Source organism: Arvicola amphibius, chromosome 7 (assembly GCF_903992535.2).
Source record: "Arvicola amphibius chromosome 7, mArvAmp1.2, whole genome shotgun sequence".
NCBI lineage: Eukaryota > Metazoa > Chordata > Mammalia > Rodentia > Cricetidae > Arvicola > Arvicola amphibius.
In genome coordinates, this window is record NC_052053.1 from 31,458,833 (window position 1) to 31,486,136 (window position 27,304).

The 27,304-nt window shown below is 44.1% G+C and overlaps 1 protein-coding gene across 1 annotated transcript in view; it reads right to left on the reverse strand.

The window, feature by feature from the left end:
* The window catches only part of Lypd6b (LY6/PLAUR domain containing 6B), a 160,596-nt gene that overhangs the window by 110,264 nt on the left and 23,028 nt on the right, over nucleotides 1-27,304 (reverse strand). Inside the window, exon 2 of the mRNA XM_038337524.1 lies at nucleotides 19,937-20,023. The gene's annotated coding sequence lies outside the window, so the exon portion shown is untranslated. The remainder of the gene's footprint in view (nucleotides 1-19,936; nucleotides 20,024-27,304) is intronic.

The following is a 27,304-nucleotide window of genomic DNA, read 5'->3' on the forward strand; positions in this document are numbered from 1 at the left end:
TTAAAATGCCACCATCTTTAAATGAACATAAGAAAATAGACTTGACTGATAAATCCTGGGAGCTGAAGAAAATGAGGAGAAAGATTTAAATGCCTACGAATGAGCCATGCTGCGCAGCCAGCTCTCCTTACAAGTAAATCTAGCAGGGCCCCTAAGCCATCACACCCACTGCACTGCTGGTAACATGGCAGGGATGAGACCAGGGGAAAGGATCCCAACCTCTACTGAAGGCCAATGTCTCACCCTCAGCAGGAGGCCACGCCTCTGCTGCTAGCCTGGCCTTTCTTCTGCCGATGCCAAGGGATAGCAACCCTGAGAGTCACCTTGCCAAGAATCATAGGACTGTTTTTTGAATGCTACTGATGAAAGAAGTCAAGCAAAAATAATCCATCAAAACCAAAAACAGTAATCTGCCCTCAACTCAAGAGCCAATACCAACTGCCTAGCATTAAATGCTGTGTCCGCTGGGTTGAGCAGTTCTGGAGTCAGATCCAGGCCTGAACAAGTGGGTCTAAGTCTGATTAAAAAAAAAAATTGAAAGATTCAACCCAGTATAGACTATAATGTACCTCCTGGATCCCAACCTGCGCCGCCCACCCCAACAGCCCTTGTCTGGAATCAGCAACCAGTCTTTTCTTAGTAAGAAATAAGTTGGTAGAAGAGTTTGTCTCGTAACAGAAACATGAAACTGAATGTAATGAGGGCAGAATGTTCTTTGCTAGCATCTGCTGAGCATCTATGTGAGGTTCATGAACGTGGGAAACAGCTCTAGACAAGCACTGGGCCCTGTTCATTCAGCATCCCAGGGCTGGACCCAGCAAGCTTATACATGGGCAATGTTGGGCTGGCCGCTGTGCTCTGACTCAAAAGTGCTACTTCTAGGGCTGGAGAGATGGCTCAGAGGTTAAGAGCTCAGAGGTTCTGAGTTCAATTCCCAGCAACCACAAGGTGGTTTACAACCATCTGTAATAAGATCTGGTGCCCTCTTCTGGCATGCAGACACACATGGAAGGAATGTTGTATACATAATAAATAAATCTTTTTTTTTAAAAAAAAAAAAAAGGATGTTGCCTAAAATTTAAAAAAAAAAAAGTGTTACTTCTACCTGTAGTTTGGGGAAAGAATAAGATTTCAAAAGTCTCTAGTTTAAAAACGAGTATTCAGGGGCATTGAGTCACTGCAAAAGAAGCCATTCCATCTTAGACTAAGGCATGCTTCTGGTCCCCCACAGAGAGCTTTGAATACTCCAGATGGCCCAGAATGGGCCCTAGCTACCTAAGACCAGTGGGTAGGACTCACTTCATGACATGCAGTAGGTGGCATCTGCCAGTCTCAGAATTAGCTGCTGGACTCCATGTTGGAGGGAGTATGGGTTCCCTCCTACTGGCCCCAGTGTGATCCACCCTGGAAAGAACCCTTAGATGGTCCAGAGCTCCTCTTTGTAAGGAACAGATGGGAGAGGAGTGTTGCCATCCTCAGCCAAAGGACCAGTAGCCAAGCTTTCTGTCACACACCGTCCCACACACCGACCCACGCACAGGCAGCCAGCCCAGCCTCAGCGTACCAGCTCACAGCCAGCTGCAGATGGGAGTGTTAATGGTCATTGGCCTCAGGAACCATTTACTTAAGGAATTGTTTTGGCAGCTGGTGAGGAATGCAGGGGGCATTTCAAGCTACTGATCGTGGCTGTGACAGTTTTCTGTGTGGAAAAGCAATTGAGAGCCTTGGAGAGTGCAGGACATGCCCTGCATCCAAGTTCTGTCATGTCATTTCAAGCTCCCCACTATAAAGCAATATGAGAAAAAATAAAAGTATATATAGCCAGCTACAGATATACATCTTACACACACACACACACACACACACACACACACACACAAACACACACACGTAAATAATTTTCTTTTACAAAATTCCTCTATAAAAACAACTGGAGTTTTCAAGATTCTATTCACATTTTTTTTTAAAGTTTTCTCTTTGGGCTAGAAGAGAGCCGCTGAATTTGTTTTCCTGTCTTCAGCTCTGAAACATTCCTTTCATTCCCTCCCTCAGTTGATGGGACTTCTGCCTGCCTCAACTAATGAACCCTCAGTCAGCAACTTGCTTCTTTCTCCACCTGCAAAAGGTTTACAGGGAAAAGAAGGACACACACACACACACAGAAAGAAAGAAGAAAAGAAACATCAACCACCCAGGGTACTAAGAGGTCTAATTGTTGACTGGAAAGCAACACCCTTCCTCAGCTCTTTGAGACTGATTTCCATAATCACTCACTGATTGAAACTGGGACTTGCAGCCTGGCAACCACATCTCCATATTAATACTAAATGATGACTAACACAGCTCAGAACCAGAGAGCCTGGCCAGCCGAGGTGAAAACTAAAGCCATTTAACCCATGGCGTAAATCTGCTGTTTTTCTGTCCGGCAATTTTCCACTCAGTAAGCAGCACGAGATAAACTTATATTTTCTCTGTCATTCACAAGGAGAGAGTGCATGTGGTTGTCGCCAGGCAAGACCCTGTTCCTCCTCTATCTCCTGCTTCTCTCTCTCGGTGGCTCCCCTGCCCCTTCCACTGCTTGCTTGTGCTTCCCTCTCATTCTGGGCCTTTTTTCTGTCTCTCCATCTCCTCATGTCTGTCTCCCTGCTCTCTCTGTCTCTGTATTTCTGAATGTCTCCCTCTGTCACTGCCAACTCTGTCTCTGTTTCTTCCTCTATCTGTGTGTCACTCCTGTCTTCTCTGTTGAAGCCCTGTCAGTCTGACAGCTCTTAGTGACACATCCTTCCTGCTTCACTACCTTGAGATCTCTTGCTCAGTATTCTGCAGTCACTACTTTCTCCCCTTCCACCCCACAGAGTCCAAACACTTCAACACCAAGCAGCAATAATTACCCAACTAAGGGTAAATATTTTTATTTTTCAGGTCACGTGCATACAAAGCACCAAGCACTAACATGTTTCACCAAGCTCCTTCTTGGAATAAGCGGAAGTTAAGGGAGGGCAAGATGGCTTAGAGGATAAGGGTACATGCCTTGATGCCTAATGATCTTAATTCAGTACCTAGGACCCACATAATAGAAGAAGAGAACCAGCTTCCACAAGTTGTCCTCAGACCCATACACCAGCACTGTGGCACTCGTGAGTGAGTAAGCAAACACACGTGTCCACAAATGTTTAAAAAAAAAAAGAAAGCTAAACATACAATAATTTTCATTGGGAATCAAATGGCTGCTACTGTATTTATCTAGAGCTTCGTTCTATATTGGACCATGATTTCCATGCCATAGTTTCCTTAAAATTCTTAAACATTAAAAAACATTCACGTTAGAATACTAATAGAAGAATGTTTTTTATGCTCTTGAGAGCTACTGTAGAACTCCCCTTGACAAGGGCCTCACCCTGCTTAGAGTGCCTTTGAGCAATGTTGAACAGCGACAAGCAACTCAATACAGTGGGGCCTAAAGCTCACTCACATAACCAAGTAGAGGTAAGTTGTTAACAAGGCTTAGAAATGAAGTTGGAGAGTGCAAATGAGACTTATAGCTACATAGTTTCTAATAAATATGCTCAAGATCGCCAGCCTCGTGTGGAAATGCAGAATTACTCTATGCCCAAAACCCAATCGCCAAGTGGTTTATCACAGGACAGCAGACCCTCAACAATTGCGGGGGCCTGAGGGCTGTGTGGGGATGAGGGCTAACAGGACATTTTTCAGACAAGCCTTTGGCTATTTGCTTTAGCAAATCTAATTAGGATCTTTATGAGCAAAATGTTTTCACAAGACAACAAGTCCCTAGTTTTCTAGAAGTTACAAGGCTTTATTCAAGTTTTCCTTTGGGAGCTAAAACTCCATTGTCAAAACTTTCTATGTATTTATTTGATAAAGCTGCATGCCGACACACAACACTTCTAAAGAGTGTGCTCCTTTATGTGCCATTTATTGTATCTACTCATTTTCGCGCAGGGACCAAAAATAATTAAATCAGTGCCAAACATTAAAGAGATAATTATTTTCTTATTTCCTGGACAAAATTTTCTCATGCATTATACATGTTTATTTTATCCGTGATTGCTCTAACACTTTATACCAAGTCCATAGTATCAAAAAGTAGCATTCATCAGAAATAAGACTCCTTTGTCATCATTATTAGGAAGATAAAGCTGTTGAGTTGTCGTAAAGGAGTGTCAAGATGATTGATAAGAATCCTCGATGAAGAAACAGTTAGTTACCAAACCAGCACAAGAGCCAAAGTATATGAAAATAATTCAAAGTGACCATCATGAATCGAAAAATCTCAATTTATTCACAGATAAGAGACGAAAAAGTAAGACAGAGTGTAGGTTCATAGTACAAGTAGGAAAAGTAAGAAAAATTCTAGAGACAGCGGAAAATTGAAAGCTCGTGACGGCCATGAGCAATGAAGGAAATGTGGCAGCAGAAAGTAAGAGTAGACAGAGGGCCAGCCCTGTGCAGAAAATAAATCACCACCCTCACTCGGCTCAAAATGCCAATACTAGGGGAGAGGCCGAAATTTGATTTCTAAAGGGACGACCCATGACCACTTACAGAGAGCTTGCAGACCATTAGAAAGCACCATGCTCTGCTCCAGAACAATGAACAGTAATGGTCTACGCTCACACTCCCTTTTTGAAGAGCATTTCCAATCTTAACAGGAATAGGGCTAAACACAGGACAGTTTCTTAGAAGTCCCTGGACTAGGGTCTAACCCTGCCCTCAGCTTTATCACTGGCAGACTTCCACATGTGAACCCATCCAAGCCAAATCTTCAGTAATCTAGGCTCCACCTAACACCTGCCTAGATCTTTGAGGCCAGTTTCTACAGCCATATTTTTTTTATTGATTTTGTTGAGCTATACATTTTTCTCTGCTACCCTCCCTTCCTCTTCCCTCCCCTCCCTTTCAACCCTCTCCCATGGTCCCCATGCTCCCATACTCAGGAGATCTTGTCTTTTTCTACTTCCCACGTAGATTAGATCCATGTATGTCTCTCTCTTAGGGTCCTAATTGTTGTCTAGGTTCTCTGGGATTGTATTTGTAGGCTGATTTTTCTTTGCTTTATGATGAGGATAAGCCCCAGGAAAACCAGACACAGCTCAAGATGTTACCACTGGGACTGCCCTCCTCTGAAATGAAGAGGACATAGTTGGAAAGACTGAAAACGCTAAGGAGCTGAAGCTAAGGGGCTGGAGAGATGGCTCAGCGGTTAAGAACACTGCCTGCTGTTCCAGAAGTCCTGAGTTCAATTCCTAGCAACCACATGGTGGCTCACAACCATCTGTAGTAAGATCTGGTGCCCTCTTCTGACATGCAGAATACATAATGGATAAATAAATCTTAAAAAAAAAAAACTGAAGCTAAGGGTAAATGAACAGAACATTCCAGAAGCAGTATCCAAAGTCCAATACAGCAGAATAATGTCCAAATTGCTAACCTTTACATATATGAATATACATTCCATATAAGGTTAATACATCATCATTTAAAAATATTTATATGTATATATAATCTTTTAAATGTTTTATATAATCTCTCTATATGTAAACATATATTTATTGTATATATAATCATGGTGTTAAATATTTAATATATTATACATTGTGTTACAGACATATTTGTGTGTATTCATATATGAATGTATTAAAGACAAAGTTTAAGTCTTTCATTTTATTTAGGTCCTTTACTTAGATTCTAAATTCCAACACCTGCAACACAGAATAAACAAAGTTATTCACATGAAAATATGTGCAAGGTTTTATTTTATTGCAAAGCTCAAATCAAGAGTCCCCTGAAAGGTAATGCCACTTCTACCTTAGTCGACATAAGACATCAAGAATGAAGTCCTCCTTTATTGCATGCATATGCACACTTTAGTATATAAAATGTTAGCATTCAGAAGTATCAGTGACTGAGCATGGGACAAGATCCAATGGTGATTGCATGTTACCATTGTTTGAATTTGCCCTGGTCCATCAAAAATACTCTGGAAATATGTGGGTGCCCTGCCTCACCTGAGCAGGGAGCCATACCTAAGAACTGTCCGGATTGCCTTAACTGATGTGGGGAGACACAGCTGGGTGTGAACAGTACCTTCTGTCTGCAGCCCAGGTGAAAGGGGTGTATGTGGCAATAGAGCATTCTCCTTTTGGTGTAGGATGTCCTTCTGTTTATGTGTTGCTTTCATTGGTTAATCAATAAAGAAACTGCTTGGCCTGATAGGGCAGAACTTAGGTAGGCAGAGAAGACAGAACTGAATTCTGGGAGGAAGAAAGCCATGGAGCTGCCAGGTCAGACGTGCTGAATCTTTCCCAGTAAACCACTGCCACGTGGTAACATACAGATTAATAGAAATGGGTTAAATCAAGATGTACGGGTTAGCCAATAAGAGGCTAGAGATAATGGGTCAGACAGTAATTTAATGAATACAATTTCTATGTGTTATTTCATGCGTAAGCTAGCCAGGCGGCTGGGACCAAAAGCTGGTCCTCTCTCCTTGCAACATCCTTTGGCAGGAGATTTGCACCATTCCCTTGTTTGGCCTTCCCACTTGCCATCCAGTTGACATAAATGTCTGCTGCTGATTCTGTGAATGACAACAGAACCGGTGTTTCCAGGCTTCTGTCACCAACTAAGGACCAGCAGCTCTCCATGCCTCCTCCAGGTTTCCAGTGCCAGATTGGGACCCAACATCATGGACCAAGGAACTACAGGGTTGTGGGCCTCCAGAGCGTGAGGCAACTACTCCTAGGTTCTCAGTGTCTCGGGTGTTAGACCAGGGTTGTTATTACTTTAAAATAAGCTGATTCAATAATTCTTTATAAGGTTAAAGATATATTCATCCTATTGTTTCTGTTCTTCTAGACAACAGAATAGAAATATTAACAAAATTAACAAAGATTTTTTTTCTGCTCTGAATATTCTGTGACTATGTCCTCTCTTAAGCCAAAAGAAGAAAATCCAAAATGGAAACGAAAGATGAAGAGATGTGTTATTTCAGTGCACACCAATTCATTCTGCCATTCATGTCATCATGGCCAGTCAGAAATTATATCTAAACAATTCTTCAAAGACTAGTCCATGTGACCAAATACAATATAATTGCGTGTAAGTCTATGTGATGTTAATGGTGTGGGCTCAGTCTATGCCTTCCATAGAGTGGTTCACATACTTCTGACCTTTAAGGCTTCTTAAAGGACATCACCCATTTTTTGCCATTAATTCAGCATCTTGTGATGGCACAGCATTCTTACCACACTAGATCAATGGAGGTCTACCCAGAATGACCTACCTAATTTCCTGACCCCCATACAAACAATCCAGTACGAGCCACAGATTTTAGATTCTCAAAGTAGGTATCCACTCTCATCACACATTTACAGGTGAATTTTGAGGAAAAAGGGGATAAAGATACAAGCACAATGGTCCCATCCTAGTTCTGAAGAGCAGAAGGTTCAGGTGCACCCTCACGCATGCAGCCAGTGTACAGCTCCATTCTGTCAGTGACCTTTCTATTGCTGGGATGAAACACCCATGACAATCAACTTGAAGCAAGTGAAGGACTGTTTTGGCTCACTGTTTCAAAGGTTTTAGCCCATGTCACTTTAGGCCTGTGGAAGCACAGCACACAGGAGGCTGGTATTTGTCTCTCATGGGGCTGAGAAGCAAAAACAGAAGATGGATCTGGGATCCCAATGGCCCCCCCATAAAGAGGGGTCCCCAGTGACCTGACCTTCTCCCATCTCCTAAGGTTTCACACTTCCCAATGGTAACACTGGTAGGTGGCTAAGCTTTTTAAAACACATAGGCCTTTAAGGCTCAAATTACAAAATAAGCGATTTTGGCTTTTTAATAGATTTTTAAATGTTTCTTGCCGGACCAGTTAATACTTTTAGGTAAATACTTTTTAAAAACTGACAGGTATAGGACAAATAAAACTGCACAGTAAATAAAGTTAATCAAAACAAAACAAAAAAAAAAACCAGGAAGTTGCCAACTGATGAAAGAAGCTATCAGTAACAAATTATTTCCTTGATTTATTCAAAGTGAGTACCTTCTATACGTAGTCTACAACAAAAGTATAGGTTGTAAACATCACTCAGGAAAGCTATTAACACCAGATTGAACTTTTTCATTTTGCAAGATCGTGGATTCACATCAAACATAAGAAGAAAAAAAGGTATGGAAGAAAGCTTTACTAGATCAAAGAGTGCAGCGATGAGCTGGAGGCAGGCGGGGCAAATGCTTGGTATACATATTCCCGTCCATCCCTCTGGAAGCTGCACAGCTTACCCGAGCTCTTCCCACTGCACCAGCTGCAGCCTCAAGGCCTCAACGCAGCCTGCCAACCGGCCCCTTCCAATCTGAAAGAGAACCTATGAGCCAGCCCCTAGCTGGGCTCATCCTAGATGGCTACACAACAGAAGGTTAACTAATTACCTGGAGTGTTGTCTTTCCTCTGTTTGTTGTACTTCATGCCAAAAGGCTCCCGGTTTAGAAACAACATTCCTAGAATGTGGAGTATGTAAAGCAATGCACTTCTAAGACGACAGTACGATCCTACACATGTTACATGCACGCCTTTATCCTACACATGTTACATGCACGCCTTTATCCTCCAGTTCTCACTCCAGAGGGCATTAAAAATCACCACTGTTTTTAGGGAGAGAAAACTGAGTCTTCAAGAATTTGAATAGCTCCTCAGGAAAAGGCTCAGAAAATATTTGGTAGCTCTGCCCAGTCCTTGTTCCAGAAGCTATGCCCTTAGATGATATAATAAACCGTCTCCCCCAATAAGATGACTTTTCTTCAATGAGAGAATTTTGGAAACTACTTTTGTCCTGGTGTCTCTACCCTAACACAGTTAATCAGCATTGTGAAGATTCCCTAAGCTGTAAATGACTTAGCACTTCAGCCTTTGCCCGTGATCCCAACATGAAGCCTGTAACATTCTACTTAAATTTTGCACAAGATGTTTGTTTATAACTAAGAGAGTTTCTTCCCCCTAGGTTCCCTGGAAACCTGCAGGTCACTCTGGCCAGCAAGGCAAGTAGGCTAGCTACAGATCATCACCTCTCTTTCCATTCCTCCAACTCCAGTTCCCCAGTCTCATCCCCAGCTCTGCAAACCACCTTCTGCAGCCTCTATTCGCTTCCTGCCCCTATTCCCAGGGGACTAAAAAGATCCTGGTGGACATCTTGCTTTCCTATCTCCTGTGGGCACACTTATTCCTCCCCCAGTTCATCTTCTCTCCTAAGTGTCAGATCCCAATACTTGGAAACACATTTTACCTGGAAACCCCAGTGGCCACACCTATCAAGATCCCAGAATTTCCTATTAGGCAATACACAGCCACCACACTCTCCTAAGAACCAAGAAACAAAGACAAGACCAGATACCAGCATTACAATCTTTCTAAGCCCAGATGCCTAAACAGGAGTGTAAAAAAAAAACAAAATCAGGAATAGCCAGGACAATATGTCTCTGTCAGAGCCCAGAAACCCTACCACAGAAGAGCTTGAGTATCAGACATAGCTGAAGCACAAGAAAAAGACCTTAAACAGCCTTTATGAATACAATAGAGGTCCTAAAGGAGAAAATGAATAACTCTCCTAAAGAAATCTATGAAAGCACAAACAGTGGAAGGAAATGAATAAAACCATTCAAGACCTGAAAGTAGAAAGAGAATCAATAAAGATGACCCAAGCTGAGGGAAATGAAGAAGTGAAAACTTTAGGAACTTGAGAAGGAACCCCAGAGGCAAGCCTCACCAGCAGAATGTAAGAGTTGAAGAGAGAATCTCAGGCATTAAAGACACAATAGAAGAAATAGATACCTCAGTCTATAAAGTGTTAAATTTAAACAATTCTTGGCGTGAAACATCCATGAAATTTGGGACACTATGAAAAATTCAAATCTAAGAATAACAGGGATAGAGAAAGAAGAAACCCAGGTCAAAGACACAGAAAATACTTTCAACAAAATCATCGAACAAAATTTCCATAACCTAATAAATGTGTTCCTATCAAGGTACAAGAAGCCTACAGAAGACCAAAGAGACTAGATAAGAAAAGAAAGTCCCCTGGATACATAAAAGTCAAGACACTAAATGTACAGAGAAAAGAAAGAATATTGAAAACTGCAAGGGAAAAAGGATCAAAGCATCTAAAGGCAGACCTAATATAATAACACCCAACTTTTCAATGGAGACTCTAAAAGCCAGGATCTGCAGACTTTAAGAGAGCATAGATACCAGGCCAGACTATTATACCCAGCAAAACTTTTAATCACAATAGATGGAGAAAATAAGACATTCCATGATAAAACCAAATTTAAACTGTATTTACTTGCAAATCCAGGCCTACAAAAGGTGCTAGAAGAAAAACTTTAACCTAAAAAGATTTTTTTTAATAAGCAAGGGAGACTGAAAATATTTTAGATATTAGATGATTTTTAAAAAGATTGCTGTACATTTTTTTGTTTTTGTTTTTTTTTTTTTTTTTTTCGAGACAGGGTTTCCCTGTAGTTTCTAGAGCCTGTCCTGGAACTAGCTCTTGTAGACCAGGCTGGCCTCGAACTCAGAGATCCGCCTGCCTCTGCCTCCCCAGTGCTGGGATTAAAGGTGGGCGCCACCACCGCCCGGCTTGCTGTACATTTTTTTAAGTGTGATGCTGTATAACGGTAATCTAAGAAAATGTCCCTATTCTTGAGGTGCATTCTGAAGTATTTAAGGGTGGAATGCTATAAATGAAAGAGGGAAGGGCAAACACAGCAAAATGCAACTGTTTGCCTGTATAGCCTCTGTGATGATCTGGAAAAAAAAGCCTCCCCCCCCAAAAAAAGGGAGTGGTACCATTAGGAGGTGTGGCTTTCTTTGCTGGAGTAGGTGTGGCCTTGTTGGAGGAAGTGTGTCACTGTGGGGGTGGGCTTTGAGGTCTCCCATGCTCCACTTCCTATTGCCTTCTGACCATCATGTCTGCTTGCATGCTGCCATGTCCTGCCATGATGATAATGGACTAAACCTCTGAAACTGTAAGCCACCCCAATTAAATGTTTTCTTCTATAAGAGTTGCCATTGCAATGGCGTTTCACAGCAATAGAAACCCAAACTAAGACAACATCAAAGCTGGAAACACATCCACCGCAGTTTTTTGAGTAGCTGTCTGTATGTTACTCTACTGGAAACACATGAACCACTGTCCTCTGCAGCAACTGCCTGCATATTACCTGACTGTGTGTTTTAGTCCCGTCTAGGGTACTTTACTCAGTACCCCTAGACTCCAGCCAGAGACCTGGCGTGGGCTTTGGCTTTGTAATCTTGCATCTGTTTCACATTCCAGCACTCAGTCTCTCTGAGGAGGCACAGCCAGTGCAGCCAGGCAGTTAGGGAGAAGGCCGTTCCACACCCTGCATTCCTTATTTCCTAAGGGCAGCGGAGTAGAAAGGGAGGCTTGAATTATGGTTGTTCTCAGCCAGGCTCAGCTCACAAGCCTTTCCGGCTGCCTTAGAACAGTGTGATTATTAACCACAAAGAGAGAGGGAGGGAGGGAGAGAGAGAGAGAGACAGAGAGAGAGAGGGAGAGAGAGAGAGAGAGAGAGAGAGAGAGAGAGAGAGAGAGAAATCTGCCAACCCTGGGTTCTCCACTGGGAAATAATAATAATAATAATAATAATAATAATAATAATAATAATAATAATAATAATAATAATTTAAACAATTACAACTGCTGCAGTTCTGGAGGTCGTACCATTCACCAGGCACCAAGTGTCTTAAACTGTCCTGATTCATGGACTCCCATGTAGAATTACTCATTGTCGTCATCAAGCACTACTATCAAGAAGTGAAAGAAACACTCATGTAAAACACAAAAAGTAGTAACAGAATTCACATTCAGAAGGCTCAGTCATCTTTGCTTAAAAAGGCAGGAATTCGGAGAATAGAGTACGCTAGCAATTTCTTTCCTAAAACCATTAGTGCTACCCCCTCCGCAGCCCAAGTCCTTGCAAGTCTCAGCACCCACAGTCATTTATCACTGAAAGAATGAACCTCAATCAAAATCACAGCTTGCTTCCTGACACAGGCTCAAGCTACACTAAAATCAAAGCAAGAACAGCAAAGACGTATGACCTCGTCCCGCCGTGGGTCCCTGGACATCTCCAAGTGGCCTCCTTCACACTTCACTGTCAGAAAATTCCAAAGACCCAACTGCAAACAGTTTTGAAGAGAGAGAAAAAAAAAAAGCTTCCAACAACATTCCACGGACACAAAATTAAGGCCCTTGGGAGACCTTCAAATATTAAATATTAGAAAGCAGAGAATGAATTACTTCAACATGTGTTTGCTTGTTTGAAGGAAAAAAATAAAGATACTCAGAATGTAGTTCCAGTACACCACAGCAATGAAAAAAAAAAAGAAAACAAAATAAAACAAGACCAAAAAAAAAAAAAAAACCAGTATCTGTCATTAATAAAATAGGAAGGCTTCCTGGAATATCATAGAAAACTTAGAACAACATGGGTGAAACCTCATATAATGTCATAATGTCTACTGAAAGAAGGCAGACACTACTCTGGCCTACACACACACACACACACACACACACATTCATGTGCACACTCACAGAAATATATCTTTCAAAATATGTACCAGGACAACCCAGGGCTAGAGATCCTGTCTCTAAATGTGTGTGTGTGTGTGTTGTGTGTGTGTGAGAGAGAGAGAGAGAGAGAGAGAGAGAGAGAGAGAGAGAGAGAGAGAGAGAGAAAATTCCAACAGTGGTGAGGAATAGTGGCTAGGAGGGGCATGACAGACGGGTCCTTGATAGGGATCTATCTCTCGCCAGGGATACTTTCAAAGCAGTCTGTTCAGTGAATCCCAGTCTTCTGGTTTTCTGTAAGCAGGCTACACTTCAATGAAAGGTTTACGTAAAGTTGTGAGCACTGTAAAATCTTGCACCAAAAGCTCTCTGACTTAAGCTTCTGAAGGAGCCCAAGAAATAGCGGTGTTACATAAAATCGTCAACTTAGAGACAGAGAAGAGCTCACGGCAATTTGGAGGCAACATCTAAGCCTATATGTAGAGTGAAATTAGACACAGTCCCAGCAACAGCTGACAAATAGCTTTGCAGGCATTAGCAAGAACTGCTGGGGGGAAGTAATTACAAAGGCCTTTGATCTTCTATTATGTCCTCTATCTGGGATCTCAAAGAAGCCAATAAACAAGCGAGGCCGCCACAAAGCCACCTGTGGCTTCGCCTGTTTACAGCCTAGGCCAGATCTAGTCACCTTTGTACACAGAAGCTCAAACTGGGAAAGAAAACATGACATAAACCAAGATTTCAATACATAGAGGCCAAATTTACCAGTTAGCATTTCCCAATCTATTAGATGCTTGCTTCGTTTTGTAATAGCAGTTTGGTTTGGTTTGTCTGTTCTTAGATTGTTTATTAACATGTGCAGTATTTTGACAGTGTGTATATGCCCTGCCTGGTGCCTGTGGAGGCCAAAAGAGAACAAATCTCCTAGAACTAGAGTTACAGAGGGTTTTGAGCCATCATGTAGGTGTTGGGAACCAGTCTTGTGTCCTCTGCAAGAGCAGTAAGCACTGCCCCTCCAGCCCCTGTCTGAGTGTTAAGAGCAAGAAGGGAACGTGGGAGAAGTAACCAAGCCTGTCTTCCCAGACCGCCCAATGCTATTTGACTTCCTCACTAACCGTTCCTTGCACTGAATTTCACTGCCACGGTCACACACACATGCTCCACCCAAATCCAAATGCTCACCTCAAGCCTTAAGTTTCAGAATTGGAGTTTATTTGACAATCCGATATAATTAGGCAAGGTGAGCTCATTCGGGAGAAGGGTGGGTCTCATCCACCCAACTGGTGCCCTCTTAAGAAGGGTGCGTTTGGGTACAGACATGCCCCCAGGGAGAACATCAGCTGCAAACTGGGAGTTCTGCTGTCACAAACCAAGGAAGTACCAGAAGCCGGAGAACGGAGCACAGAGGGGACAGAAGGTCACAGCCCTGCCAAGCCCTGGCTTTCAGTCTCACAAGTGACTTGGAGCACTTTTGCTATGTACCCCCCCCCTCCCGCCAAGGATCCTCTGCCATTAATATTATGGTAGCTCTAACAAGCTAACACCTTCAGAGTTCCACTGGCAGTAACCTTCGAAGCTGTGCTGTTCTTGCTTCAGAGACAAAGAAACAAGTGCAGAAAGATAAAGGAGTCCCTTGGAACCACAAACCGCCATAGGAAGCAAGAGAGAGGGCTGGAGAGATGGCTCAGAGGTTAAGAGCATTGCCTGTTCTTCCAAAGGTCCTGAGTTCAATTCCCAGCAACCACATGGTGGCTTACAACCATCTGTAATGAGGTCTGGTGCCCTCTTCTGGCCTGCAGACATACACACAGACAGAATATTGTATACATAATAAATAAATATTTTTTAAAAAGGAAGTGCCAGAAACTTTCAAAAGTATGAAAGAAATGACAGGCTCTGCCCCCCTGAGGACTCTGATCTGGGTCCCGCTGGCGTAAGAGGCCTCTGCTACAGCAAATGTTGGGAGCAAAAGCATCTTCTTGAAGGTGCCTCCTAACTCCACAAATCTAAATGATGCCAATACAACTTCCCCTGTGGGCTGGTAATTCCCACTATGGGAATGACTTAGTTTCCAAATACCTAAATCTGCTAAAAAAGAATGTAGTTACTGAAAAGAAAAAACACGGGGTTGGGAGGGTGAACAGAAATGGCATTTTAATAAGTTATGAGACTTCAAGAGGGCCTGGTAGTTCACAAGCACTTTTCAACTTTACCACAAAATGAGTCTGTGTTGTCTTCCAAAAATGTCAGTCCAGCAAAAATCATGCTCTATGTAGGGTGCTTCAGATGCAGTCACAGAAAAAAAAAAAAAAAAAGAGAGAGAGAGCCTCAGAGAGCAGTCAGCATTAGGGTGGGTTTTATGACTTGAACTCTGGTATATGCCCATTATGGCTCAAATCCAAATCACATTAAAAGCCTGTAATATCTAGATTGGATTTAATATTAGCTGGAACTATGTGGCTAGAGTTAAATTCTACAAAATGGAAATGATCTCATTTAAGGCATTAATTGAATGTCCATACATGCTGGGTAGGAAGAGGCCGGCCAGTGGGAACAAGGACGGTTGCTCCCTCATATTTCGCAGCTTAGCTCCCAGCCTGCCAGTTCGGAGGCCACACCACAGCTGCCGCGGCAGCACATACCTGCCATCCCAGCACAGGGGAAGCTGAAGCAGGGGGCTGTGAATTCAGGGCCAGCCTCAACTACACAATGAGACCCTGGCTCTAACGGTAGACAGAGAGCGCAGGTTAAATTTGGTGGTGGTAGTCTTAGAAATTGCCCTTTATCCTTCGGGGGTTTCAAAACAAGCCACACCCGTGTGACTATCTTTGAAATTAACACCCTTGGCTTGGGCTCACCTTAAGGAGCTGTGTAGAAGAGACAACTTCCCTTCGTGCCGTACTCGGGAGGAAGTCACCGTTTAGTCCTCAGAGGACCAGGTGACTGCTCGTTTTCCCAGCCTTTCAAACCACTGGCTGACAGGAAGGGATCATGTCCTCCAAACCCTCACTGATGGTGTAAACAAAGCATTTGAAGACTATAGAAGAAAGCAAAAGTCAATCCAAATGACGATTCCATTGTGGTAGGGCACGGGGACCTCTGTCTGGGGATATAAAGTAACAGAGGAAATCCCGTTACGGGTACAGATTGGACTCGCTCAGTCCAGGGACCTTCAGCTCGCTTGCAGTGAGGCACTGTGACCTGACATTGTTAGCCGACCGGACAAACTGGCGACACCGACTGTCACACTCTCTATGGGAATCCCGCTGCGAATTCAACAGCCTCTTCCCAGGTCTGTCTTTAAGGAAAGCAGCAGGAGGTTCCAGCCTAAATGGCACCACCAGCACCTTCTGCCATCCCAATAGACCTTCTTTGCTGGTGATACAGAGTCACTCTCAGCCTAATGTTTGTGGTCAGCAGGCCACTGGCCATCACGGCAAGTGACCAGCATGGAGGTGACGGTGGTGGAGGCTGCAAGCCATCCACATCTGGATTAGCAATGACTCACTTCACCCCGTTCGTTCTTTGTCCTCACTATACAGCTATACAGCACACCACTGCCCGCCGCTATACATTACACTGGTGCCCAGGTCTCTATACAGCTAAAGAACTCATTAAAATGCCGTCAACAACTTAGACTCAAAGTATTTGTGATCAGTGTTTAAGTGTGCTTCAGAGACCCAAGGTCACTTCACAGCATCCCTTCCAGGCAGCTCCCTGCCGTCTGTAACTCTAGCTCCAGGGGATCTGGTACCCTCTTCCAGCCTCTATAGGCATCCATGTTTGCACAATCTCATATAAGTACAAATAAAATATTTTTTAAATCCTCTTACATATTTACAACCATGGCTAACATTTCCTTCCTGCCTTTTCCTATATAAATTTTATTCTGCTTCATACCTAAATATTTTTTTAGCTATAAAACAGCCCATTGTATGGATGTGCTAAAATTCATACACCCATCTTTCTGGTTAGATGCTATCTCATTTTCAATTATTTGTTATGTATTACACTTTTTGTTTGTTTGTTTTTGCTTTTTCCAAACAGGGTTTTTCTGTGTAACAGCCGGGTTGTATGGAATTCACTCTGTAGACCAGGCTGGCCTCGAACTCGCAGATATCCACCTGCCTCTGCCTCTCAAATGCTAGAATTAACATACGTTAAACTTTAAAGAGCTGTTTTCTGTATATCAAGCATTTCCTATAAAACCAGATGTGTCGAGTTAAAATTCCTCTGGGTGTGACTGCTCAGGTAGAAAAATCATTCTAAAGTTTTTCCGTAATGGCTCTGAGAGTTCACGTTCGTTTGGCATTAAATTCTGACATCTCATTTGTCATACTCAAAAGCCATTCTGCCACCATCTTGGATTCTTCCCCAGGACTTTGCTTACTCTAGGCTGTCCTTGCCTCCTTCATCCTCCTGCCTCAGTAGCAGAGCTAGGCTCACCTTCCGAGGTATGAAGTTCACTTTCCGCTGCTGTGATAAAACACTGGCTAAAAGCGACTTGGGAAGGACAGGGGTTGTTGACCTGCGTGTCCCAATCACAGACCATCACTGAGGAAAGCCAGGGAGAAACGCAAGCCGCAACCCGGAGCTGAAGCAGAGACTGTGGTGGAACGCTGCACCCTGGCTTGCTCCCCACAGCTTGCCCAGCTTGCTCTTGTAAACAACTCAAGACCATACGCCTAGGGGTAGGTAGTACCTCCCACAGTGGGCTGGGCCTTCTCACGTCAATCAAAATCAAGACAATGCCCCACAGACTTAACCAGCAGACCAATCTGATGAAGGCATTCTCTCAGGTGAGGCTCCCAGTAAACACCACACTGAGCAGCACCCTCTTACACAGTCTCACTGTTGGGGGTTTGATTTATATTTTCTTTTGTTTCTGATTATTTTTATTCACCAGCCAGACGTGTCCTGATACACTATGCTCTTCAAAATATGTCAGTCATATTTATTTTCCTTGGCTGCTTTTTGGAATATGAGCATTTCAGGGACTTAGGACTCATTTGACTAACTGCCCCCTCCCGCTTCCCAAATACCTAATCGTCCTGTGATCAACTTTCTAACCGCTGTTTTTGTGGGAGGCATTTTGTTTTGCTTTAGAATGACCTGCAAGTTCCTGATCAAACTCAGGTCTCACTGAGTTTGTTCTCTATGAAATCCCTTCTACAGAGGAGTGCCCAGCCATCTCTGCCCTCTCTCTAGTCCTTCCACAGAGGAGTGCCCAGCCATCTCTGCCCTCTAGTCCTTAGCACAAAACAAACTTTATTTTTTTTCCCATGGCTCTGACACCTTTTCTGAGGAGGTGTCTCGATATTGAGCTGAGGCTGGCCTCCGTCTCTAGATGCTCTTGGCTCAGCCTCCCCTTTAGAGCATTGGAACTTCAGGTGTCCTCCATCACACCCAGTTCTCGATGGTTTTTTTTAAAGGAGTTCAAAATCACAGTTTGCTGGTTCACGTTTTGACCCCATGCATCTTTTTATTTAATTCTATCACATGAACAGATTTAGGTCAAACATACAAATCTAATTGCTTGCTCACTATTGTAAATATCAATAAAATATACACACAATGCAAAACCATATATATAGTATTGTATATATGAATATATATGCATCGAGTCATCAAAATAAAAATGGTAAAAGCAAACCCAACTATCGTTTGTTTACTGTTCTCAGTCAGACCAGCTCTGCACCTAAGGGAGCAACAGGAACAGCTAAAGATTTAAGAGAACTTTAGGAAATGAAGAGGAGGAGGAATCCAAATTGAAAACCCAGATCTGAACACAGCAGTGCACAATTACCATCACAGTACACAGGAGTCTGAGGCAGGAAGACCTTAAAGTCAGAGGCCAGTCGGGGCAGCTAAAGATGACCCTTTTTGAAAAAAGAAATAACTAAAGCCCAATCATAGGCATCCTATAGTGCCTGAATCGTGGATCTGACCATGAAAAGATCACCATTATGGGACTAAAGCCTGAGATAAGGAATGTGGGCAGCCAACATCCTTCCCAAGATCACCTCCCCCTTGCTTTACTCCAGGAAGACACATGACTGACCAATTCCTACTCCTAGGCTGGCGAGACCTAAGACCCTGTCTCATCGCCTGCCTTGGGGGTGCAGGCACTGCACTGTTCTCCAAGGGCCAGAATGGAGTGCAAGCATGGATTCTATGGTATACAGGGATCTTATTGTTTGGGTTCAGGCATCACCCCAGCCTCCTGGTGCCCCTATATCGAAGGTATCTAGGATATTTGCTTGGAGGCTTCACCCAGCCCCTGGCATCCATGTGTCCTGGGAGTCTGGAATGTTTGGGTGGAACTGGGAGTTGCTGCAGTCCAGACTCCACCTCCCAGAAAGCCTGCCAAAGGGTGACCTCCCCAGAGAGGGTCAAGACCACTCCCACAGGCTATTTAAACTGCCCCCGCCCCCAGAACAAACATGTGGTCTTCCAGGTTCTCCTGTCCCCTCTCTGTGGTTTCCTGGTCTTCCTCCCTTGGGGTCCTGGAAGGCCCCTAGGAACTCTGTCATCCATTAAACCTGGGCTTTTTCTAATTCGGTTTGATTCGGTCTGATTTGGATTATTGCATCAGCGGAGAGGTTTGTTGGGTCATGAAAACTTTACACTTGCAACTTGAATTGATGATCAGAGTTTCAACAAACTCTTCTCCAACTCACTCTAACTTATGAAATAAGTTATTACATCTCAATATCTGAGGGGTATTGGCTCCTAGATTCTCTGAGACACACACAGGTCCCTATAACCAGAATCCTTATGTGGAGTGGTATCGATTTTGCATGTGGCCAACATTTATCCTCATCCCCTTTTGTTCCAGTTGAACCTAGGGCACTGCACACACTGTGCGACTGTTCAAATGTGGGGCTGGTAACACAGGCTCAGTCCTTTCTTATTGCAATTTGAATACAGGATCCTACTAAATTGTCACCTTGAAATCACAGTCCAGATAGGTCTTGAACTCGCAGCCTTCTGCCTCAGACTCCAGGTGCCTGAGTTCACAGGCCTAAGCCCCCAGGTCCAGCTTTCCATGTTCTGTAAATCATCTCTAGATTGTTTATAATAACTAATTCCATGTCAGTGTTGTGTAAATAGTCATTGTGCTGCATTGTTTAGGGGATCAGGACAAGAGAAAAGGTCTGTACATGTTCTGTACGGTGCAATGTTCTTCCAACATTTTCCGGTTCAGTGGAATTGTGCGTGTGGAATCTGCAGATAACCTCTCTTTACAGTTGTTATTACTGACTGAAGACAGCATAGCGTGTGTTAACATAGGAACATGGTTTGCCTTGAAGCAAGAAACTCACCAAGTGGTGTAGGACGGATGGGAGGAGCCGTGTTTTCTCTCTTCTCCGTTCTCAGCTTCTCAATATTGAGCCACAGGAGTGAACCACCTATTCGGGAAGTAAACTGTATTTTAGCACTTTTTAAAGCAATTCCACGGGAGATTCTGGATGCTCAGCAAATGTTAATTCAAATTCATCTGCTTCTCAGGAAAGTGAGTGACGGACACAGGGAGACATTTACCTTAAATAAGCTAGCTAAGGGAACACGCCTTCTTGTAGTTACCTTCTACGTACATTTTATGTTTGCTATAGCATTTCTTCAGCCCTATGACTTTTCTCTGGTGCTAAGAGCTCAGAGAACTTACCCCACATCATAACCAAGTGAAAAATACTCTGTGTACACCCTCTAAGTCAAGTCCCTATGGCTGGAAGCAGGACGAAAAACACGAAGAGAATATACATAGTAACTACACTCCAGAATTCTGAGACTCCAGCCTATTGGTGCTCTAATTGCTCTATCAGTGACATGAAAGGTCACCGTGTTTTAGATCTACATAGAAGGTACAGCAACTAAAATATGGAAGAGGGAGGGAGGGAGAGAGAGAGAGAGAGAGAGAGAGAGAGAGAGAGAGAGAGAGAGAGAGAGAGAAAGATCAGAAAGGTGACCTACTAGCAAATATTAGCTTGCCTCTGACCTGAATCTGTACTAGCTCAGAGGTCCTTACTGTGCACTCACAGGTCCTCACTGCCTCCCATTCTTCACACAGCTTGGTCTGACTTGCCTCAGCATCTTTCCGAAAGCAATCTTTGAATTTGCAACCGTTTAATTAACGTTCTTCCTTAAGCCTGTGAACCTTATTTGGTTTCTGACCATTCATCGGCCGCCACCGTCGGGCCAGTACGCTCCACCTGTTGAAACTTCCTCTCTTGACTTGTGATATCCTTCTCCATGGGCACTGCTGTCACCCTGTACCTCTCCTCACCATCTCTGTTGGCCTGTGCTCATGCCTACAAGGACCAGCATGCTGGGCTTATGGGAGAGGATCGGAAACAGGCATTCCAGGCTCCACGGAACCTGCAAGCTGCCTTCTGCTGCCCAAGGCATCTTGACGAAAGTCCAGGGTGTGCATCTGCAGAAGCACAGCCCGTCAGTGTAGGTAAGCTCCAAATCCATTGTCCACAGAGGCACAGCAGTGGTAGGCGCATGGGGACCAGTATCAGAGCAGGGAAGTGGAGTCCTCAAAGCACCCTGTGGGTATTCCTAATATGCGTCCATCACAGGGCCTAAAACATCAGTAGGAACAATGAGCCCCAGAACAAGCAGGTGGACTTGAAAAATAAACCAGCAGGAACAAGGCAGATTCCAGGATCAAGCAACCAGCCAATGAGGCTGCAGATCCAGTTCCAGCAGGAACACATACAGTATCGCACAGAAAACTGAAGAAGACACCCAGGCGTGCAGGCCCAGAGAAGACCGAGGGTGGGAATCAGGGTGACTTGCCTGCTCCCTCCCAGGTTTGAATGGGTTTGTCACCTGCCAGCTGATGGTTGTGCAGCTGCCATCATACCCGTGCCCACAACAAGAATGGGTCGAGAACTGAGACACTAAGCTAGGCCTGCCAGGTAAGAGCGGGAGCAGCTGCAAGGCACGGGGTTGAGAAAAAATAAGTAAATGACAGGAAAGCTCCTATTACACCGCCTTTACCATCACCACCGAAGCCAGCAGAGGTGAGCATGTGCTACCCCCCACCCCCAGGCTGCCCATCTACTTCACCATTCCCTTTCCAGCCCTCTGGCCAATTCCCTGTCCTTTGAACTAGGTACAGGGCCCTCCTGCCCTCAGCACTTCCTCCTGCCATATTCACCCAAATGCCCCAGCAGTTCCTACCAAAGTATCATTGCAAATCCCACTTCACAACTCCCAGAACTTTCTCCTTTCCTTGCTGTTTTCATAGCACGCATGACATTGCCTTTCTATATGTTTTTGTTTGCTGTCTCTGTCACCAGAAGACAGGCGCTAAAAGCCCAGAAAGGCCCAAGTAACTGCAGAAGAAAACAATGTTGCAAGCAGAGCATATCTTTGGTCACTTCCCCACTCACCGTGAAACAATGTTGCGAGCAGAGCATATCTTTGGTCACTTCCCCTCGCCATGAAACAATGTTGCGAGCAGAGCATATCTTTGGTCACTTCCCCTCGCCATGAAACAATGTTGCGAGCAGAGCATCTCTATCTTTGGTCACTTCCCCACTCTCCATGAAACAATGTTGCGAGCAGAGTCTATCTATCTTTGGTCACTTCCCCACTCTCCATGAAACAATGTTGCGAGCAGAGTCTATCTATCTTTGGTCACTTCCCCACTCGCCATTACACCACTGTCACTTAGGGCCAGTACCAGACAGGACACTTTCCTTCTGATTTCCAACTTCTTTAGTCTCCCCTTTCTCCAGACTGATGCCATATTGTCTGCTCCCCATGAAAGTCCAGACCAATTATCAACTCACCTCACTGGACTGCTGAGAGGATTAAACTCACCCTCAGAAGAGCACTAGGCCAGTGAGTTGGCCTTTCTTACATGCCAACAAATCACGGCCACTGTGAATTATTTGAGGTGTGTGTGTGTGTGTGTGTGTGTGTGTGTGTGTGTGTGTGTGTGTGTGTGATGGTGGTGGTGGTGGTGGTGGTGGTGGTGGTGGTGAAGGTGAAGGTGATTCTAGAGATCAAACTAGGGCCCTTAATACTTAGGGCCCTTAGTAATGATTTGTCAACCGCTTAAAACAAAACCAAAAGTTCACCTTTCAAACATCCAGTGGAAAGTCCCTAGAACCTCTGTTTAAACAGTAATTCCCAGCTTTCCTTGTTCCAGGGCTGACCTGGCATGCAGACACAGCAAACCCTTGAAAACAGCATATATAACAGGAACTGTGCTCCAGCACGAATACCAAAGCCAAAATACTATATAAAAGATCAAACAAATATTGATTCAAAGAATTTTCCCCAAGGCAACTGTTATAGTCTTATCTTGAATAGAATGTTTGCACAGTTAATTAAGTATTGCTGTGGACTCAGCAAGATCCCAGGCAGCCCCTGCCAAGCTGAGCTTCACGGCCCACCATCTTATCACTGTTTACAGAGCCCCACAGGAATCCCTCACCTTCTAGCCCCTCACCTAGCAGTGGGGCTAACACTGGGTGTGGGATTCTGCGATAGTAAGTCATACACTTTTTATGCATGGACAAAAGGGAATGGGCCTTCGGTGCCAGAGATCACGTTTGCCTATCCCCACAAATATGCTATGTCATTACCTCCTGTGAGTTCACAGGCTGTGTCTGTTACCACCTGCTGACTTCTTGGAAACGTGTGAAAGCCTAGAAATGTATGTACACAGGGAGCTGCTTCTGGATTCCCTGAATATACTTTTAAACCCCCAAAACAACTGAGAGCTTACTTCCTGTCCCTGCTAACAGAGACACTGCTAACACTGCTTGAAGACAGAAACCTCAAAACTCACCTCAACGTCTAAACCCGTTCTGCATAATGAATGGGCTGACTGCCAGATAAATTCTGCGTCTAAGCTGCAGAGGTCAGCGATGACAGACGGAAGCCAACAAATGTCACTTAGTAGTTTTTCTCCCCTCCTTCTATTCAGGGAGAGCTTTTGATGCTCTACCAGCTAGAATCTGGTTGGGAATGAAAGTCTAAACTCTACCATGCCTCTAGGAAAAGTATATTGTATGTATTCAAGAGCGAGGGGAAGTGGTCAACAAGACAGCTAATATAACTTATATAATTTGACACTGATGAGCCCTCCTCCAAAACAAAAGAGAGAGAAAGATAAAAGAGAAAATCAGGATATAAAATGTGGGAGGCCCACAAGAAAGGGCTGATATCACAGACAGCTAGCCACGGACATCCTCAGTAGGAAGCCACTATTTGTGCCAGAAGGAACAGGAACAATCTTACAGAGAAGTGGGCAAGAGCACTCCAGGCAGAAGAAGTGTTTGCACCAAGGTCCTGTAGCAGACAACGAACCGCAGATTGGAACACGAAGGAGGTGGAACCCACTGTTCAACATCGGGGATGGAAGGAGAAAGAAGCAAGGAGCAAGAAGAGTAGGGAGGAAGATCAGACAGAGCCTCGCTGCTAGACACACTCAGTGCTGCCAGTGATGGAAAGCCACCCCTTCACCAAGTTTCATCTATTCAAAACCCTAATGGTTATTTCCCCAAGAATGTATACCTCCATATTTCAAAAGAGAAACCTGTTGGGGATGGGGGGAGGGAAACCTTTGGGGATAAAAAAAATTTATGCATCAAGTTAACATGCTTGCCTGGGGGCAAATCCTAAACTTTTTTGAATACAAATGCCAGCTCTTCATGCTTTGACTATGAACCCCCAGAGCTGGGAGCAGGCGTGACAAGAGCAAAGCAGCTATGCACCTAGGGAACCGCACACTAGGCGACGCTGTATAAGCACAGCACCTTGCTCAAAAACTGATAGCACGCAGTCATGGGAGAGTGGAATATTGGAATTCACCACATGGGCATCTTTAAAAGTCTAATAAGGCCTCAAGATCTTTGGTAAGCCTCAGAGCCAAGATGGCTCATGCCATATACAGACTATACCTTCTCCCTGCCCAGCCAGCTTCTCAACCTAAGACACTATCAGTCAAGATCCACAGCACAGCTGTACCACAGCTGGGACAGCACCTTAAGATCTGCTATCTCCTCCCATCAATTCCGCTCAGTCCCCATTAACCCAGTTTCATGTTTGGTGTCAACAGTTTTCCATTAACCAATGTTCCTAAACAGCTCTAAGGCAAGGACGCCACTCAAGTCTACACAGTTGGTCACCGAGGTGACAGGTGTGGACTGCAGGGCATGGCCAGCAGCTTGTGTAACAAAAAGATTATGTTATTAATGACTCACTAGCCACAGTCCTGCCCACTGAGCTTGCCCAAGGCCACTCCCACTATCTACCCACAAAATGGACAAATCGCTCTCCTGGGAAGCTATCAGGAAATTAAAAGAAGCCACAGAGGCTAACGCAATCTATATAATAACCAACCTGGGGAGAAGGTCCTGAAACTTTAGAAAAGTCACAAAGGAGCAGTGAGGACGGGTTTTGAGAAGAAATTATAAAAACCGAGTGAGACAAAACAGAGCGGAGAAAATTATCATAGCTATTAGTTAGGATTTTTGGAAATACACTTTGCATCTCTTTTAGTGGTCTATGTGAATGTTTGGAAACACTTGCTGACTGCCTGGGTTTCTGAGCAGAGCTTTAAGAGGCTCTCAGAGCATTAGTCTTGCAACACCTGGAACTGAGCAGTCCGGTCCACTGCAGAAGGATGCTCCGGGTCCTTCACTTGTCACAACACAGTCTGCATTGCTGAGGGTAGTGATGTGCTCTGCAACAAAACACTGCCAAGACACCGCAGGGAAAACCACAACAGACCTTTCTCCCCTGACTCAACAGAAAAGCCAGTTATCCTGAAGAGGTTAAAGGCCACATGTCAGTTTGCTCTCAAGCTGCCTTAAAAAGGTACAGACACGGCAAAAAAAATTTTCTGCCATGCATTTTTTTTCAGTATCAACAAAGAAGCCTAAATAGCAAAAGTCTGTTTCCTCGCAGTGAGGTTCCATGACCACGTAGAATTTTCTGAGCAGTTGACCTGAGATTGTCTAAGCATGCACTCACTCCTCCCCAGAGGTCAACCCCATAGCAAGTTTGAGAGGAGAATGATTGGACCATGTTTAATCCAAAAGTAAGTCTTCTACAGCTTAGGAAGCTTCTGGCCAGCAGTGAGTAGTCAATTAAAATTTTTGTTTGCACAAAGATAAAAATGAAGTCATAAATCTAATCATAAAACAGCTATTTCAGACATCTGTGATTATGATTACACCAGAACTCTTTTAATACAAAATAAAATAAGAGAAACAAAGGTCTTTTAAGACAAAGGGATTTTCTGAGACCAAAGGAAAGAAAGGACTATCTCTTAGCTAGGGTTTCTACTGCTGTGAAGAGACACCAGGACCATGGCAGCTCTTACAAAGAACACACGGAATTCTGGTAGCTCGCTTACAGTTTCAGAGGTTCTGTCCACTATCATCATAACGGGAGCACGGCAGCAGGTAGGCAGATGTGGTGCTGGAGGAGTAGTTGAGATTCCTACATCTGGCAGGCAACAGGAAGTAGAAGACTGAGACACTGGGCAGTATCCTTAGCATAGGAAACCTCAAAGCCCACCCCACAGTGACACAGTTCCTCCAACAAGGTCATACCCACTCCAACAAAGTCACACCTCCCAATAGTGCCACCCCCTTTGGGGACTATTTTCCTTCAAATCACCACAGACTGTGAAACGCCACATAAAACCCTAATACCTGGCCAGGTGCTGATGGCACAGAGGCAGGCAGATCTCTGTGAGTTTGAGGCCAGCCTGGTGGACAAAGGAAATCCCAGGATGGCCAGGGCTGTTACAGAGATCTGTCTCAAACAAAGAAAGAAACAAATAAAAACCCTAACACTTAAGTTAGCAAATCTCTGTCTCCAACTTCCTTAGCCTTTTCCCTTTTGCGTTTCTACGGTAACAACACAAAGCGCCTACAATCAGGGGAGAAAGAAACAACACAAAGTTTTTATACATTACCCACAGAAATGAGGATGTATTTTTAGAATACATCTGGGGGGGTGAATTGCTTTTTTAGTTTTCACTTTTCTGTGTTCTTGGGGCTTTTATACTGAACATTTCTTAGTTTATCATAAAGGGAAATTTGAAATAACATTATTATTATTATAGTGTGATAAGACTAAGATAATTATTAAGGGTCATGGTATATACATGAAGGGCAGGATCAGGATAAAGCTTTCACTGATGACTAGCTATTTTGACCAGTGAAAGAAGTGGCAATTGTACCGCAGAAATTCCCAAGCTTAAGCAGGCTTAAGAACCACTTGGATAACACACAGGACACAGGAGAAGAAAGCTGGGGCCCTGCTTTCTAAGTTCCCAGGTGGTACTGATGCTGCTGATCTACAGACTGTAAAGTCCATAGATGGGTTTGATACATTAGGAAGTCAGTAGGGTCTTCTAGAAAGTACACAAGCACACTCTGCACAGAAAGACAAGCACACTCAAGAGCCCAGCCTCTCAACATCGTAGAGCAGCAGCCCATGCCATCTCTCTCCAGTCCCAACGAGGGGGTCAACGGAATTCAGATTATCCTGATTCTAGGACTAATAAGCTTGTTAGAATATATGATGGAACTAGCCTTTGGTTCCAACTTGGCAGAGTGCCTCTGCACTCCCTGGAACTCTCCATAAGTGTACCCCGGTGCTTGCCAAACACCACACTGTTTCCTGTGAGGGTGTTTTCACCTTCGGATGGA